The sequence below is a fragment of the Nyctibius grandis genome, chromosome 11, assembly GCF_013368605.1.
Source record: "Nyctibius grandis isolate bNycGra1 chromosome 11, bNycGra1.pri, whole genome shotgun sequence".
Taxonomy (NCBI): domain Eukaryota; kingdom Metazoa; phylum Chordata; class Aves; order Nyctibiiformes; family Nyctibiidae; genus Nyctibius; species Nyctibius grandis.
This window is the reverse complement of record NC_090668.1, coordinates 11,682,916-11,701,001: the sequence shown is the minus strand read 5'-3', so window position 1 is coordinate 11,701,001 and position 18,086 is coordinate 11,682,916. Positions and strand designations below refer to the sequence as shown.

The following is an 18,086-nucleotide window of genomic DNA, read 5'->3' as shown; positions in this document are numbered from 1 at the left end:
TGAGGAATTTTATTTGATAAAAACTTACAATTTGGTAGTAAACTACTAATAGTGATCCTCTGAGTGCAACCAGTTTTGCACCAGATCTATGTAGTTTCAGTCCAGATCAAATTTCCTTATCTTCCTTACGAAAATGTCAATGGAACAGAATGTCAAAAGCCTCACTGAAGTGAAGATCTTCAGTTTATTCATGTCTGTGGAACCGTAAATGGAAATTAGGTTGGTTTGATAGATTGTCATGAACAAATCATGTTGGTTGTTATTTATCACTTTGTTATTTTCCAGGTATCTACAAATATATTGAATTTGTCCAGGAATTTTAATTAAGTTGGCTGGTTTCTAATTTTCTGTTTGTTTGATTGTTGGAGTTTTTTTAAATAAAAATACTCTATTTGTCTTTTTGTAGTCTTTTGAAACAGCTACTAGTTTGCAAAGAGAAGATTGTTTTATACCATTAGGTTCTGAAATTTGTGGTAAAGTTTGATTAGGAAATGGTAATAAACTTTCAAAGAGGAGAAATGTTTAGCCCAGATATTCATATCTAAATGACAACAAAGACAGAAGTCCAAAACTGTGCTCCTGCACATTCTTTTTTGTCTGTCTTGCATGTGAGACACCTGACAGTTGTGAATGTACTTAGATCTTTAATGTTTTTCCCTGGGCTCTGTAATTTTGCTTTTTTCTGCATGGAAGATTATCCCAGTTTCAACAATGCTGACCAATCTATTGCCAACCTCACACTGAAGCATAATGGAGGACCAAACACTAGCTATTTCATCTTCTTTTATGGCTTAATGCAGTTGGTATACTCTCTGCAGTTTTAACATGATTGGGCTCTGTAAAAATGCAGTGATTCAATCTTTTTAAAACATAGAGAAGTAGTTCTTGCCTTTTTTTTGTAAGGAAGCCTCCTGGCTAGAGCATTCACCTAGAGTTGAACAGGCTGTCCCAGTTTTCTCCTCTTCACACAGCCACCTGTTTGTCCATATCCCCTTCCAAAAAGCCTTCTAAAAAGAAGAGATGTTGGTTTAAGGGAAGGGGAGGGGCTTGGGGATGCTGGAAGGTCACCTCCAAATAAAGTACCTACAACTAAACAGGATCCTGTCTCATTTGAGACACATTGCTCTTCCATGTCTTTTTATCAGCAAAGCTGTATGCAGTTCTCTGCTTAACATGCTGGTTGTTCAAAAACTGATTTTTGCAATGTATGTTTTTACTCTAACCTTAGGCTTTTTGTTTGCTTCAGAAATCCATATTTCTAATTTAGTATTCTGGAGTCTACTTTGGGTGCTGACTACATCAAAGCTAGTTATTACAGCAGTAAATGATGCAACGACTCAGTTCCTTTTTGGACCTAACCCTTTTTTAAAAGGAATGAGACACTGGGCTGGTGCTAGATTAACTGAAGTCAACAGGAAGAGTCCTTTTGCTTTGAAAGGCACTGAGTCTTGTCCCAGTTCTCATGTTACATTGCCTGGTTACTACAATTTCAAACTTTACTTTTAGTAATTCCTGATATCAGTCTGACTGTAGTCAAACCTCTGACCAAGATTATGTTTAAATATTATAGCTGGTATGTTGGCTGCACTGTTTCTCTCCTCTGCAGACAAAGCAAGAATGAATAATACCATTTGAGACATTTTCAGTGAATGCCTGACAATAGATACGTTTTGAGATTAAGAATCACTGCTAATTTAATATGCATCATTGCTACAAAAAATAGCTTTTTCCATTCCAAATGTATAGTTTTCTTTTTGATGTATTATTGATATACTGTATGATGAGCAGTCAGAAGGTTGTAGAAATGAGTTTCTGATATCTAAGTAGCTCTCATTATAATTCTTCTACAGAACAGCAAGGAGAAGAACATAATCTACTTGTAAAGCAAGCACAAATATTTTCCTTTATTTTACTACTGAAAGTATATGCACATGCTAGGAAATGGCTATTGAATTTCTTAGTGTAAAATCAGATCATTAAATGCAGGATGCTTTTGTTTGTTTTAAACCTAGTTGCCCTAAAAATAGATGCTGATTCATCATTAAAATGCAAAAATATATTTGAGCCTATTATTGTGCAAACACTGAAAGAGTATAAAGCAAAATCTCATGTGATCTTTCTATTAACAGGTTGGTGGCGTATTTGTTTTTTGATAAGAAAAAGACCCATTAAAAATACCATCGACAAAGTAGCTATTTCTAAGTAATTATATATACCACACCTTCTTAATTATAGGATAATTTAAATACTTAAAATATCTTTCTTAGAATATCTAACTGCTTGAGACCTTAGTAGGAATCTGCATAATTTCTGAAGTAATGTGTTGTGAAAATGCTGTTTCTAACCTTTCAAAACCTTATCAGGCTGTACAATATGAAATTAAATGAGTGACTAGTGGGTCATTTCTATATCTATGTTTTATTGTAATGTAAGGTATTTTGTTCTTCCATATATCTTAAAAATATGCAGTTACCTGAGTGGTGCGTGTTATTTTTCCAGAGCTTTTGAAAGCTCTTAAATCAATCACATTAGAAAATTTCCTGTATTTATCATCATAAAATATATAGCACAGACAGCTGTCAAGTTTTCTTTTTGACTGTGCAAATGCATCAGTCTTGTCTTGTTTCCTACTAGCAATTTTTCATAATACAAATCTTGCAGCATTGTTTTGTCTTCCCTGTTTCTCCAGTTTTCACTGGCAAGATCTTCATCTGGACTGATTGGAGCTGTGACAATTTGTATCATCTGAATATCAATCCCACATTTTTTGTGATTTTTTTTTTTTTTTTCCTGTATTATCCTCACAACATACTACCACAAGAGGCTTTACAGTTTATTAATATTAGTAGTAATTGTGAACTGACTTAACACAAACATTTAAATATATGCTTAAGTATGGTCCACTTTAAGTCTACACAGCTACATGTGATGTAAATGTCAGGGATGGGCTCTTTCATCTGAATCAATACCCTGCCTGCAAGTGATTTTGAGCTCTTCCAGAAGCAGTATTTGTGACAGGAGATGCATACTCCTGTGTATAGGCAGGAGATTTATAAGTGTATACTATTCATACTGTTCTGGATGCTACCAGGCTTGCAGTTAACGGAGCTCTAAGCAAAGACATCTCTTTCTGCAAATGTGCAGCTTGCATCTCGTCCATGTGCTCAGGGGGACTGTGTTCCAGAAGCTGGAAACAGCTGTGCCTAGCTTTCGTTGGTGAGTGAGCAAACTGAAGCAGCGCTCCTGCACAGAACTGTGTCCGACTATGAAGCAGAGCTGCTGAAAGTACCTCAGGATAGAGGTTTGCTTTGATTTTTGTCTTTTTGCCCAGAATGTAAAGTGCAATCTCCCGCTGGTTGGCATGTTTTGATCTTAGATAAGATAGTTTCTTCTCTCTGTCTTTAGTTCTGCCAGGCCCTGGAGTGTGCATATAAATGGTTTTGTTTAGCTCTAGTTAGAGGAAGTTGGAGTTCAGTATGAATTGATGACACTGTAGCCTGAAATCTATTCTGAAATTTGCATTGTTGATTTAGAAGGAATCAATTTAATCTTTTGTTTTCCTGTAGCAAAGAAGTGTGAAAAGGAGAATCTTTTGGTTTTGTCCAAGGAATCAATAAAATATTTTCAAGACACCTGTCTGTCTCTGTGAGATCCTAAAATAATGGCAGAAGTCACTTTAATAAGTGTATCAAAGGGCATAGATAGAAGTTCAAAAATTAAAAAAAAAAATAAATAATTGTGAGTAATTCTGGGCATTGAAGTGCATTTTCTCCATCACTTTTCTTTAAAAATTATGTTAATGACCAGTCAATAATTGACAAGCTAATTTCTATCAAGTCTTCATTTAAGGGTGGGCTGGCCCACAGTTTACTAGATTGTCAGCTGGTAGCCCATAGTGAAACAGGGATTAGGAGGTCATAGCTAATAGAGATCCTAGGAATTCTGCCTTTATTTTAATTTACCCAAGGAGGAAAGGTCTACCAAATCATATAAGTTAAAGCATTTACAGATCATCTGGCCACTCTGACTTTGCATTGGGAGAAAATCAAGACTATCTACACTTACCCTGCATTGCTTTTTAATTTGTGAACTGAAATTTCTCGCCACTCTATAGCCTCTTGTGTTTTGTTTTTGAAATGATCTTTGTATGTCTTTCAATTGGTGAGCATAGACTGACTATACATTTTCTCTGCCAAGAACTACCTTTCTGTCATCTTTGGCATGAGTGTTCAAATCCATTACTAAGTAAATAGGTAAATACAGAACTAGTTGGTGTATTTTTTTTTATTTGTGTTAGCCTCTAATCAGCTCATAGAGAATGCTCCTCTGTGTCATTTCTTAAGGTAATCCAGCCAAATTTCATTAGCTTCCTCTCATATTATATATGCTGTTCCCTCAAGTGTCCTGTTAAGATTGGAGTTTATCTTCCCTGAATACATATTAAAAGAAGCTGGATAAAGTAGTTGTAAGACTACATCAGGAATAATTTTTACAATAGCATTGAAACCTCTCTGAAAAATATTTAGACTCAAATATTGTACAGACATGTTTGCTTATTTCTTGTCTAATCATGTTGTTGGCTGTTGGTCATTTTCTTAATTACATAGTTTATTGAAGTTCTCATCCCACTGCCTTCTACCTGACAAATAGATACCAAAACTTTTAGTCATTAATATTCAAGTGCACGTTCTTTATATTTTACTCTACTTTTTTTCACCTTGCTTCTGTTAGTCTGGTCTTCAAGGTCATTCAGTTCTTCCCATGTATCGTCTTGACATCCCTCCCCCCCCAGCAGATTTTTATTAATGTATTTCAACTTTGGTTCTAGTCATTGTGTAAGCAATTTTAATATTTTTCATTAATCAAGCCATTGATATCATATCCATCAAATATGGTACGACCTTCTTTCCACTGTCTGTTGCTATCTCCTGTTGAGCATTTTAGTCATGTTTCTAATTTTTATGCTGCTCCCCATTCTCCCCAGTTTCAGTGGTTATTTCATATGTGGCCCCATGTCATTGTTTACTGAAGTCTGGCTGGATGTGACATACTGTATTTCCTTGATTTAAAAAATAAAAAACAACCTGGCATCAAAAAAAAACCTATGTAGAAAAAGGTAGCAAGTTAATGCTGGATGACCTGTATTTTTGTCTTTATTGAAAACTGAAATGAGTTCTTATGTGGTTTCATAACCACCTGAAATCACCTGTGATTGTTTTTTTCCTGCCTTCACTGTATGTGGGTGTCACTTTTTCCTGTGCTCTCACATTATCCATGAAGCTGAAAAACTTATTTTCATATCATTTGTGTTATCTAATGCCTTTTGCACTTTGTTTCTACACTTTTTGACATACTCAGATATTCCTTTGCTTAGTAATCTTTTTTCCTGACCCTAGAAATACGTCTTCTTTGGAGGTAGGCATTTATTGAAGTAGAGTCTTTCCTTAAAGCCTTTTGTCCTTGTTTGAGAAATCGCTTCAATGTTGTTTTATCCACTTTTGCTTTAAGGAAATTCCATTCAGAAACTCATTCAATTAGTAGACTCAAAATGCATTTTTTTCCCAATGACAATTTCTTTTGTAGTGATGCATGAAGGTAGTTTAGCTCCTCCAAAACATGCAAGAACTCTTGTATACTGATGACTCTCTGGTGGCAGTGCCTTCTGAGTAAGGTCTTTAACTACTGGTAGGTCAGATTGCACCTTTCTGCTCCAAAATCTGGGATTTATGTGTCTGTTGGTTACTGACAGTATACAGCCCTTTTCTAACCAGTGTTTTAAGCTGGAAGTGTTTTGATGAAAGGTTGTCTCTGGCAGAAAGGTATCATGGCCTTTGGCATACTTGGGCAGTTAGGAAGTTAACAAACACTTGGGCTTTCTGCTAAATGAGAGACTTCACACAGTTGCGATGTTTACTGTGCTGTTAGGCAGGTGTGAGACTTGGGCACGGTACAGAAGGCACTGTAAAGAGAGTAAATGCGATTTGTCAGCATCTCCTATTGCTCGGCTCCGAGCAGGGCAGCACGGTACAGTACTCGTGCGGTTCTGGGGGCACCAGGCTTGGCGACGGTGAAGGGCCGGCGCAGTGGGGTAACGCGGGGGCCATGGCAGCCCCGGCAGCGCCGCAGAGGCCGGGTAGCTCACGGTTCAACTCCCACGGCTTAACTACAGCTGGGCAGCCGTGAGACACCGCGATGGAAAAGGAAAAGGCATCTCGGGGTAGAAAGCTAATGCTTTTGTACAAGATCTAGGAGAAATGCAGCAGCAGCGCCGCTGCCCCCGAGCAAGGCTGGCCGGGGCCAGGGCCGTGGCGGCTGCCTGCTGCCGGACCGCCTGAGCTGCCTTCCCCGACGTCTGCTCAGAGCTTCGCTGGCCTCTCCCGGGCAAGCAGGCGCCGAAGGCGTTTCCGTGCCGAGGGGGCGCACGGCCCGGACCGCAGAGGGTGAAGGCGGCCCCGGAGGGTGAGGGCGGCCCCGCCGTGCGCCACCGCTTCCGCCCAGCAGGGGGCGCGGCCCGGCCCCGCGAGCGGCGCCTGACGGGAGGAGGGGCGCGGGCCGGCGCGACTGCGCTTTGCGGACTGCTGTAAAGCAGCGCCGAGTGTCGCGCTGCGTCTGAGGAGGGAGCGGCGGCGGGGGCTGCGCAACAACAAAACGTCGCCCGCCTCGCGGCTTGTCACCGGGGCCCGGGCGGCTGCGGACAGGCCGGGGGGCAGCGGGGCCGGCGAGGAGGAGGCTGCGGCCTCCCGGGCCGCGCCAGGCAGCGACGCGAGGTCCCTCCGGCCCTGAGCAGGGCGCCGGCGGCACCCGCCTCTTCCCCTTGGCCTTACTGTCTCAGGTACGGGGGGTGCGGCGCGGGGCCGCGGTGTTGCTCCGCAGCCTGCGGGTCATTATCTCGTGGCGGGTGGGGCCCGCCGGGGCCGGGAGGGGGACAGTGGGCTCCCCTCCTCTCCCCAGCCCCGCCCCACCCTGCCCCGCAACGGTGGCCGGCTGGCGGGGGGCGGGTCGCCGCGCCCGGCGGAGCTGGCCGGGGGCGCGGGGGCTGTTACGCGGGTGGGAACTTCACGCTGGTTTTTATTTTATTTTTTTTTTTTCAGTGCCTCGTTGACGCACAAAGCAGTATCTTCACTGCGGGAAGCCACAGCACTCTTTAGGCTTTTGTCTCCTTGAAAATTTGTCACAAATTTTTCCTTACGGAAATGAGTTTTATTTGTGTGTGTCATAGGGTTTGTTATAACGTCATTTGTTTTGTTTGCGAAGTTGGTATTCTGTTTCTTAACCCGTATTAAAAAAAAAAAATCATTGTCAGATGTGTTTTGCCTGATAAACAAGGAAGCAACGTTCATTCAGAAATGTAGGCCGTGATCTTCAGAGGTACGTAGGTTTATAACTCTTACTGAAATGGACAGGTGTTAAGGATCTGTGTACTTTTTTTAAGTGATTAGGGCTGAGCATATATTCATGGAATTTTTGTTTTGTTTGAGTCGACTCTTCCACGGCTTGAAACAGTTTTGTGAAATCATAAGCAAGTCCTGATTGCTTTAGCTGATTAAATGATACCCTTAATTCCTGATACTAAAGTACTTCTCCAAAAGATGATGTAATGCAGGTGGTATGATTTTGCTGTAATAGCCTAACTTTATTTGATTTTAGTGCAATTACTTCAGAAACAGATATTTGACAAAGAAAGGTAAGAATTGACTGCTCGGCATGGAGACCTAGGTAGCATTTACCGTGGTGGAATATCTGTATTATAAACTAATAAAGGAAAACTAGGTTTTCAGTTGGTGAAATAAGGCCTTACACATTGTCTTTGTTGTAACCAGTAGAAAATTCCAAAGATAGATTAATTCTGGATACTTAGTAGAAACATTTTTGAGGAAAACTAGTATTTGAAGAATTGGAATATTTTGTCACTCTTAAAAACAGAAATTAAAGCTTTTTATAGTTCACATACCTTTAGTCCTTGCTATCCAGGTAGTTTTCCACCAATTTAAATGTTTTCACTCATCGTTTTGTTGGATAGAGGGACTACCTGAGGCAGAAAAAAAACCCCAACAACAACAACAAAAAAAACTTGTTAGCCAATATTATCACTGATTCAGATTTGCACCCTTGCTGATCTGCAAAGGTTGATAGGGAAAGATGTGATCTTGGTTCATTTGATAAAGGGAACATCTGGTCACCTGTCTCATGCTGTCATCCACAGTATAAAGTGACCTATTGAATTCATAAGACAGGAGAGGCTGTGTGCACGTTTTGCATTTCACTTTAGTTAAATAAAAGTGTATAAGACACCAAGCTTCTTGTTTTAAAACTCTTGAAGTCTCGCGTATTTAAACATCTGTTTATTGATGGTTGAAGCCCTGGCAGCCACAGCTGTGGTAATGTCTAGTATTAGGAGCCCAGGGGCGAAAACAGCTCTTAGTATTCATGCATATTTCACGTGTCTTTTCAAAATCTGTATGGGATGATTCTGACCTTTCAGAAATATGTCTTTTTATGAAGGAATGGCTTTTGTAAGATTGTATCTTAATGTATCTGTGACTTGCACTTATCTTCAAATTAATAACTTTGTAGACCTGTGTAACCGATCAGTTGCAACAGTTTTGTCTTTCAGTGGAAGTGACCATGTTGCAGTAACAGTTAGCTTACAGCAGTTACTGCCTTTTTTTTCCAAGATGAAGAATCTTTCATTTCAGTTGTTTATATTTCCTCTAAAGGTGAGGACAGTCTTTTGAGAAGATACAGATATTAGTGCCCCCCTCCCTAGCTGATGGACTATGGAGGCTTAGATGTCAGGCAGTTGAATAAATGGGGAAAAAATTGCTGGGGGGAATGGAATGATTTAATTCACATTCAAACAATGGAGATAATATAGAGAGATGGGTTTGTCATAGGCAGATGTTGTATAAAGATTTCCCCACAGCTTTACTAATATGCAGCCTCATTTAGGTCTGTTTTAGCACCAGATCTGTAGTGCTTTAGTTGTTTGCATGTCAGTGAGGTTGAGAAGAGATTTAGAAACGTATTTGAGTCATGTCGTATGGGACATGTAAAACATAGGGATAGAATATTTACTCCCAGTCATAGTCTCTTTAAGTTTTGCCAGTGTAAGTGACAGTGATCAGCTGCTTCCAAAGTCTACAGCGCTCTTAAAAGAAACACAAAACGTATGTGCAGCCGGTGTTACACTAGTGAACTTCCTTCAGGCTTAAGTTTAGGTTAGTGTTTTTCTTGGTGGGCTGATGTCAGGCCTAACAGTTCCCTAATGAAGTAGAGGGGAAGGAAGAAAGGAAAACATTTCTTTCGCTAACTCAAAATTTTGCTAACAAGATTATTTTGCTGTTTTATATAGTTTATGCTATTTGGAAAAGTAACTCTTGTGAATTAAAGTGTTGTGTTCATTATTAAGTGTTTACCAAGTAAAATCTGAGAAGGCAGGTTCATGACTTTACTAGCAAGAGACTTCCTTCTGTATTTTTTTTTCCAATAAAAGGCAGTCCTAATACTTGGCTACTGTCAAGTAAAATGTTTACTTTTACCCACTGCCACTTGGCTTTACTGGGTGAAGAGTGGAGAAGTCTGCTGCACTGTCCTTCCCTCTTAAACTGGTAGATCTACTTGGTTTGGTATCCGAAAAATCCCCTACTTCTCACAGGTTTCCTGAAGAACAGCATAAAACTGTCCTAATGGTTAATTTCGTAGTTCTCGCTTGCAAGATTCTTGTTAGCAGTTGTGGCAAAGATCATGTCTTACTTTGCTCGTCAAAGCTTTATCAAGAAGTGTTTGCAAAATCACACTGCATTGCGAACAGTTACACATTCCTCAAAGGTCAAAACTGCCAGGGGGACTAAGAAATAAAATTTTTAATTGTTTTTGATGACTATATAACTGAGAACTTCCTTAGCTGTCTCTGGAAACAATACTCATAAAGTTGGTTGAAGCAGAATTCCTAGTTAAGATCCTAAGCTCCAATTAAAAAGTGTGTTTTGTCATTCCTTTATAAAGCTACAACTCCTTATTCCCAAGTTCATTGCTGTTATGTTTGTCTTGGAGTTCACTGAAGCCAAAACATTCCTGATTGCCAAATCATAATGCTTATGTCTTAAAACCATGATTTACATAGTGTTAATGTAGCTAACTGAGTTTAAGACTAGGACAGAGCAAAGAAATGTCTAGACTGAAGAATGTGCTTGCGAACACCTTGTTTGTCAAATCCACCTGCCTGCATCCATTGTGCAAAGCTAAACAGATTCCTTGCCCAGGTGGGTATGTGCATGCCAATGCTTCACTGATGCTTGATTGATGCAAGGATTCCTGTGGGTGCCTTATGGTCTTGGACGGATTCATAGTGTATTGCAGGAGAACTAACTTGTTTGTAGGACTCTATGCAGAATTGCTCTTAGCCTGCCAACTCATCTAGCTGAGGTGCTTCCAGCTGCGCATGCTCCATATGTTCTGTCTATTCCAGCTGGAGCCAGGCCATAGATACAGTCTTAGGGAAGAGCTCTTCTGTTTGTAGCTGTCCTGTGCTGGATTCTGTTAGAAGATGTGAGAGACAGACACTTTCAGTAGTCTCTCCGTAAGAATACAGTGGTGGTAAGACTCAGAGGTGAATGATAACATGGCGTAACAGAGGCATTCTCTGGTTATTCTGTGGGTGGCCTGACATTTCTGTTGCGAGATAATTGCTTTACTGATCTGAGTTGATGTATGCATGAGGAAACAAACCTTTGAAGGTCTCAGGAATTTTTTTCAGATAAAAAATAAAGGAGATTTTGCTGGCCCAGATGATGGATACTGTTGGTTACAGTACTTTACAGTACAGTTACTGTGGTCTGGCTTATCTTTGAGATGGCTTTGCAAAGGTTTAGTAAGAGTAGTACTGTAGTTGAAATAACATTGTTTCACTTTAAGAGTAGACTTTCCAAGCCAGTGATGGTTCCTAGAGTTGGCTGTAAGGAGTGAGTAAGCCTGCCTGCATTGCTGTGGCTCGTGTAACTGTAGCACCACTCTGCAAAGCACAGGCAAACTCTTCTGTCTGGGCTGGATGTAACGGAGTGTCTTTGGGAGACCATAGGCAAGAACCTGTCTCTAGAACATTATTATGCAGTTAGTAACTAATACTATGCATGTTGTTCTGAAATACTGTACCTTTCTGTAGAGCAAAATATAAGTATTCTGCTCGGAGAATTCTTGGGTCATTTGGTCATTCAAAAATCAGAGTATCTGTCATCACTGTGGCTGCATTAAAGCAAGCAAAGGAAATTAAGAGTGGTTTCTAATGATATTTCATATTGTCCTGTGAATAAAGATGTTTGATGCTACATAATATCAAAGCAAATATAGTTTCAGATTACCTTCTGATGGTTGCTGTTTTATAAAGATGCATAGATCTTTAACTATCAATTGCTTTATTTTCCAGCAAAGATTAGAAGACCAATATATAGTATGCTAAAATTTAGTAATTAAAACAAGCTTTAAAAGAGCACTGTTTGTATCATGAAGTGGTGAAAATGAACAACCAAAAGTGAAGAACAGTGCAATGAAGTTTCAAATCTGATTGCACTTGTTTTGCTGATAGTGGAACTGAATATTGGATATTTGTGTTCTTGCTACTTACTCTGCATTGTACAGGTTGTTCCTGCTTGATAGAAATGAAATGGGCTTGACTGCCCTTCTAGGCTAAAAAGTGGGGGTTTTTTTCTTGAACTGCGCAGTGAGTTCTTTATTTTTGTTGGTTCAGGGCATGATAGCACTGAGATTTGATCTTCATGGGATTGTGTTGGGGGTTCAGCTTCTCAAATGGCTCCAGGTCCTCTGTCAACCTCCATTGCATCAGGGTCATGCATGAATCAGTCTTGTTTGGCTCTCTGACCTTGAGAAAGGGAAGTAGTAGTGTTCAGGGTATCTCACTTTTGCTGAAGGTCTTGTAAGAATTTTATAAGCCTTTTCATTATCGTGTTTCTTGGTGTCTTGATGCATCTGATGGCAGAGCCTTGCCAAAAGAATAAAAATATATCTTTACAATAAGAGGAAAGAAATGACTGTTGGTGTTCCAAAATACAGCTTGTGTGATACTTCACTGGTCCGTTCTTTGAGCTTTTGGTAGCCATGTTTGCCAGTTCAAAAAAAGTACTGTGGTAGGAAGGGTATACACAACATAAGATTTCTTTGTGCATACCAGACCTCAACAGTGAGGCTTTCTCATCAAGATAACAGTACTGGTATTAGCTTGTCAGAGTAAAAATAATGTTAAAAGTAAAATCTGATGAAAGCCACATATGAGGGAAAGGAAATAATTTTAAAAGTTATTTGTGAGTTCAGTGAACATATGGAAAGAAAATAAGAGTTAGGACTGAATAAAGGAACTACAAAGGAAACTGATAGAAACTTCCTTTCTGAGACAATCTTAAATATTCTCTTGCCTGATATCATTCTATATGTGGGCACTTGGGTTGGGTACGTAAATGGTCTATGATAGCACAGAATTTTTATGGAAGTGGAATTGCTGTGTTCTTTCAGAGATTATGACAACAATATGTTCCGCAAGCTCTTGGTAGTCTTGAGAGCTGTTGTGTTGGGAAGAATTTTTGTCTGCACTGGCCTCTAGGCTCGGCCCTCCTGGGTACCTGAGTTGCCTGGGTACCCAAGTGTGTTTAGGGGGTCTAAGTAGTGGAGAGTACATCAGTCAAAGGGAAATTACTGTGTGTGTAATGAAAGAGGAGCAGGAAATTGAAGATGGGGAAAATGAGGAAATAGACTATTGGCTAGAAGTCTAGATATTTGCTGAATAAACTGTTTGGCTAGCTGGGTTTAAGGGTGTGTGTTACACTAACAGGACAGACACCAGTAATTTGGGGTTCTGTAAGAAGCATGTGTTTAGGATGGGCATTTTCTGCAAAGTGGTTGGCTGGTCATGTGTTAAAGCACTGTGTATTTACTGTAGCCAAGCTTGAGAGAATTGATCGTGCTGCTTTTTGACACCTAAAAAGGAGATTGTTTCTTGATGGTGAAGGGAGTTGACTATATTTTAAAATGTAACTGAAAATACATTTTTAAAGTAATGATATATTAGATTACATGTATTCATCAACCAAGTTTACACCAAAAATCTGAGTTAATGTTGTGTAATGAACAATTCCACTGTTTTATAGTGCCTTGATTTTCTTGCAGTGCTGTATGTCTTGGCGTGATTAACATCAAATGTCTTTAATTTGTGACATGAATGGGTAAAAGTAATGTACGCTTCATGATTCTGAATAGAGTCATGCACTTTAGAGGGGAACTTAGAATATTTATAGTTTTCAGGTAGCTTTCTCGACAGCTCTTCATTGAGTCTTTACTTAAAATGGCTTAAAAGAAGATACTACCCCATTTTTCCTCTGGAAGTCTTGATTCTGTAAGCTAATAGGCAAATGTTTTGATTAGGAAGGAGAAACACTAATGCTGATGGAGCTTACTGCGTCTTGCTCCTTTTTGAAAAAGCTGCTGAGGACTACTTTTAATTAGAGGGAGATTTTGTAGGATCTTCTAAATGTTTAACAGTAGATGATCTCATTCTAATGAGTCTTAATTATTTGTATAATATTTTTGTAGTCCCTCTTTTAAACTTTGTCTTCTGTGTGAAAGCACTGGACTTACATGTAGTATGGGTATTTCTTATGCCTAACCACTGAAAACACTTAAAAAGGATTGGAATCTAGTTAAATGGTAAGCTCTTTTTCCAGCTTTTATCTTTTTTTGGTCAAATCTTTTGTTCGAAAGTTTGTAATAGCATTGCTAAATAGTGAAGGAACAGATTATTTGTCATTGTTGATTGCTGCTGTTCACTTCAAAAATATCCTCAGGTTTAAGCTGTTGTGTAATTTTTAATTGGAAGCCAGCAGCTCTCCCATGAGTATGCAGTCCTTCAGGCTCTGTATCGGTTAGCAAAAATGAAGAGTTCTTGATTACTTAGTTGAGTTACTGCTGACTTTTCCATGGTTATAAGAGTGCAAATATACAAAACATTTGAATCTGAGTTAACTGGCTATTGTATCTAGGCTGCTTGTTGGAATAAAACCAAGCTAGTAAAAACGGGTCCCTGCTCGGAGAGGCAGGCGAATCCCCTACCGGCCTCCCTCGCCTTCCCAGGTGCCCATACACAATAGGTACGAGGCTCTGGAACTTGATTGTATAGAGCTCAATGATGGGGATGATAAGGGCGAGTGCTTATGGGTAAAGATTGGGGGAAAGCTAACAAGGGAGATATCCTGGTGGGAGTCTGGTATAGACCACCCAACCAGGAAGAAGAGGCAGATGAAGCATTCTGTAAGCGCCTGGGAGAAGTTTCGTGATCGCTAGCACTTGTCCTCGTGGGCGACTTCAACTTACCAGATGTCTGCTGGGAATACAACACAGCAGAGAGAAAACAGTCCAGGAGGTTCCTGGAGTGTGTGGAAGATAACTTCCTGATGCAGCTGGTAAGTGAGCCTACCAGGGGAGGTGCCCCCCTAGACCTGCTGTTTACAAACAGAGAAGGACTGGTGGGAGATGTGGAGGTCGGAGGCCGTCTCGGGCATAGCGATCATGAAATTATCATAGAGTTTTCGATTCTTGGTGAGGTAATGAAAGGGGTCAGCAAAACCGCTACCTTGGCTTTCCAGAGGGCGGACTTTGGCCTGTTCAGGACACTGGTTGGGAGGGTCCCTTGGGAGACAGTCCTGAAGGGCAAAGGGGTCCAGGAAGGCTGGACATTCTTCAAGGAGGTAATCTTAAAGGCACAGGAGCAGGCTGTCCCAATGTGCCGTAAGACGAGCTGGCAGGGAAGAAGACCAGCCTGGCTGAACAGAGAGCTTTGGCTAGAACTCAGGAATAAGAAGAGAGTTTACCACCTTTGGAAAAAGGGACAGGCAACTTGGGAAGAGTACAAGGATGCTGTCAGGGCATGCAGAGAGAAGATTAGAAAGGCGAAAGCCCAGCTAGAACTCACTCTGGCCACTGTCGTAGAAGATAACAAAAAATGTTTTTACAAATACATTAACAACAAAAGGAGGACCAAGGAGAATCTCCACCCTTTACTGGATGTGGGGGGAAACATTGTCACCAAGGATGAGGAAAAGGCAGAGATACTTAATGCCTTCTTTACCTCAGTCTTTAACAGTCAGACCAGTTATCCTCAGGGCACCAAGCCCCCTGAGCTGGATGACAGGAATGGGGAACAGAATAATCCCCCCATCATCCAGGAGGAAGCAGTTAGCGACCTGCCGCTCCACCTAGACACGAACAAGTCTATGGGGCCGGATGGGATCTACCCAAGGGTACTGAGGGAGCTGGCGGGTGAGCTCGCCAAGCTGCTCTCCATCACTTACCAGCAGCCCTGGCTAACCAGGGAGGTCCCAGATGACTGGAGGCTGGCCAGTGTGATGCCCATCTACAAGAAGGGCCGGAAGGAGGATCCCAGGAACTACAGGCCTGTCAGCCTGACCTCGGTGCCAGGGAAAGTGATGGAGCAGATCATCCTGAGCGTGATCACACGGCATGTCCAGGACAACCATGGGATTGGGCCCAGCTAGCATGGGTTCATGAAGGGCAGGTCCTGCCTGAGCAACCTGATCTCCTTCTATGACCAGGTGACCTGCCTAGTGGATGAGGGAAAGAATGTGGATGTGGTCTGCTTAGACTTCAGTAAAGCCTTTGACATGGTATCCCACAGCATTCTCCTGGAGAAGCTGGCAGCTCGTGGCTTGGACAAGAGTACTGTTTGCTGGGTAAAAAACTGGCTGGACAGCTGAGCCGAGAGAGTGGTAGTGAATGGAGTTAAGTCTAGTTGGTGGCCGGTGACCAGTGGTGTCCCCCAGGGCTCCGTCTTGGGACCAATACTGTTTAATATCTTTATTGATGATCTGGACGAGGGGATTGAGCGCACCCTCAGTAAGTTTGCAGACGACACCAAGCTGGGTGGGAGTGTTGATCTGCCTGAGGGTAGGAAGGCTCTGCAGAGAGATCTGGACAGTCTGGATCGATGGGCCAAAGCTAACTATATGAAGTTCAACAAGGCCAAGTGCCGGGTCCTGCACTTTGGTCACAACAACCCCATGCAACGCTACAAGCTTGGGGCAGAGTGGCTGGAAGGCTGCTTGGCAGTAAAAGACCTAGGGGTGCTGGTGGACAGCCAGCTGAATATGAGCCAGCAGTGTGTCCAGGCGGCCAAGAAGGCCGACGGCATCCTGGCTTGTATCAGAAATAGTGTGGCCAGCAGGACGAGGGAAGTGATTGTTCCCCTGTACTCAGCACTGGTGAGGCCGCACCTCAAATACTGTGTCCAGTTCTGGGCCCCTTACTACAAGAAGGACATTGAGCTGCTGGAGCGAGTCCAAAGAAGGGCAAAAAAGCTGGTGAAGGGTCTGGAACACAAGTCTTATGAGGAGCAGCTGAGGGAGCTGGGGTATTTTAGTTTGCAGAAGAAGAGGCTGAGGGGAGACCTTATCACCCTCTACAACTACCTGATAGGAGGTTGTGGTGAGGTAGGGGTTGGTCTCTTCTGGGTAACCAGCGATGGGACAAGAGGAAATAACATTGGAACAGGTTGCCCAGGGAGGTGGTGGAGTCACCATCCCTGGAGGTGTTCAAAAAAATGTCTAGATGTGGCGCTTCAGGACATGGTTTAGCGGGCATGGTGGCATTGAGTCAATGGTTGGACTTAATGATCTTTTAGGTCTTTTCCAACCTTAACAATTCTAAGATCCTGTGAATCTGTGAAATGGATCTTTTCAGCTGGGGTTCTAGGATCCACAAGATTCTTGATCTCCAGAAAGATCCAGTGAATTTATGGCTTCTTTAGATGTTAGTACTGCAGCATATATGCCTTGTGCAAAATTTTTATTCCTGTTTACATCTCTTGAAGAATTAGATTAGTTGTGTATGGCTATGAAGAGAACACAGGCTGCCTGGGATAGTGCATCAGTTTATACCCATTGCAAACTGAGATAAGTCATTCTTCAGGGCCTGTTAGGAATAACTAGCTCACAACTGCTTCTGAAAGCATCAGCCTGTGAATCAGTCTAAGAAATGTTGATTTGACTCTGTTCTGTAGTCTCAATCTTGTATCAATTTGTTTTATGACAAATAAAGATGAGCTTTAAATATTAGCACCAGGTGGAGGAATGCCTTAGTGTTTTGAAGGATTTGGAGGTTCAGGCAGAAGATTATGGACCTGAGTAGGCAATGCTACTTAACCTGCCGTAGATCTTGCTGTTGCAACCTTAGACTTTTTTTGTGGCTTCATGCATATTCCAGCTGTGCTGCTTAAGGAGCCTCATTTCCACATAAAGTATAGTTGCACTTATCTTTCTTAAGCAGCCTTCTGGTAGTTCAGCACAACCTGCTGTAAGCCGGGTATAGCTGTTTGTGTGCTTATGTGATGAATTGGATTGGTGTCTGATCTGGTTGAGAAATTTATTTTTCAGACTGGTCAGCTCTACATTCTGGTTCAGTGCAGAAACATGTAAGCATAGGGGATGTTCCTTCAAACAAGTGGTGAGGGAGGGAGAAAAGAGGGAGCACTTAACTGCTTAAGTAGTAAAAGTGTCAAATGTCTACTATACCCTTATTCATCTGAGGCACAAAAAAGTGATATTAGTTATAGTAAAGAGTGCTACAGTGGGAACCAAATTCTTTTGGCACTTTCCTTTGGGAATTGAAACAGAAGGCAGAGAAGTCAGATGAAGCAGGTTGAAGGTGAATATATTACTGAGGTTACTGTTGCTTGTCTCTCAGTAGTCTTCCAGTACAAAAGTATTTCTTTGAAATAGTCTTTGAGGCAAATGTTGCATTGTTGTATGTTGACAGCCTAATATTTTGACAGGGAGGGGAACCTGCCTGGTACCAACTGTTAAGGGTACATGTGATGATACGCTCAATTTCTGTCGCAGGATAGAGTCAAAAGTACATGGACTGAAAATAGCTTTGCACACTACTCTACACAATTGATGTGTGGTGTTTTTTAAAAGAAAATTTAGGTAATAAATGGATTTCTGTTACCTTACTCCAAAATCTCCTGTTCTGTTCCTTTTCATGTCAGAAAAGAACCATGAATTCTAAGTAAC

At 41.4% G+C, this 18,086-nt stretch overlaps 1 protein-coding gene across 5 annotated transcripts in view; it reads left to right on the top strand.

Annotated features, from left to right (window-relative positions):
- Positions 1-18,086, top strand: part of RNF111 (ring finger protein 111) — a 66,709-nt gene that overhangs the window by 2,753 nt on the left and 45,870 nt on the right. The window contains exons 1-2 of one of the 5 annotated variants that reach the window (XM_068410424.1): positions 6,743-6,832; positions 7,092-7,368. The exons of 3 other annotated variants lie outside the window; for them this stretch is intronic. The gene's annotated coding sequence lies outside the window, so the exon portion shown is untranslated. Of the gene's footprint in view, positions 1-6,593; positions 6,833-7,091; positions 7,369-18,086 lie in introns of those variants that run through there. One more of the 5 variants, XM_068410427.1, reaches the window with a different exon arrangement.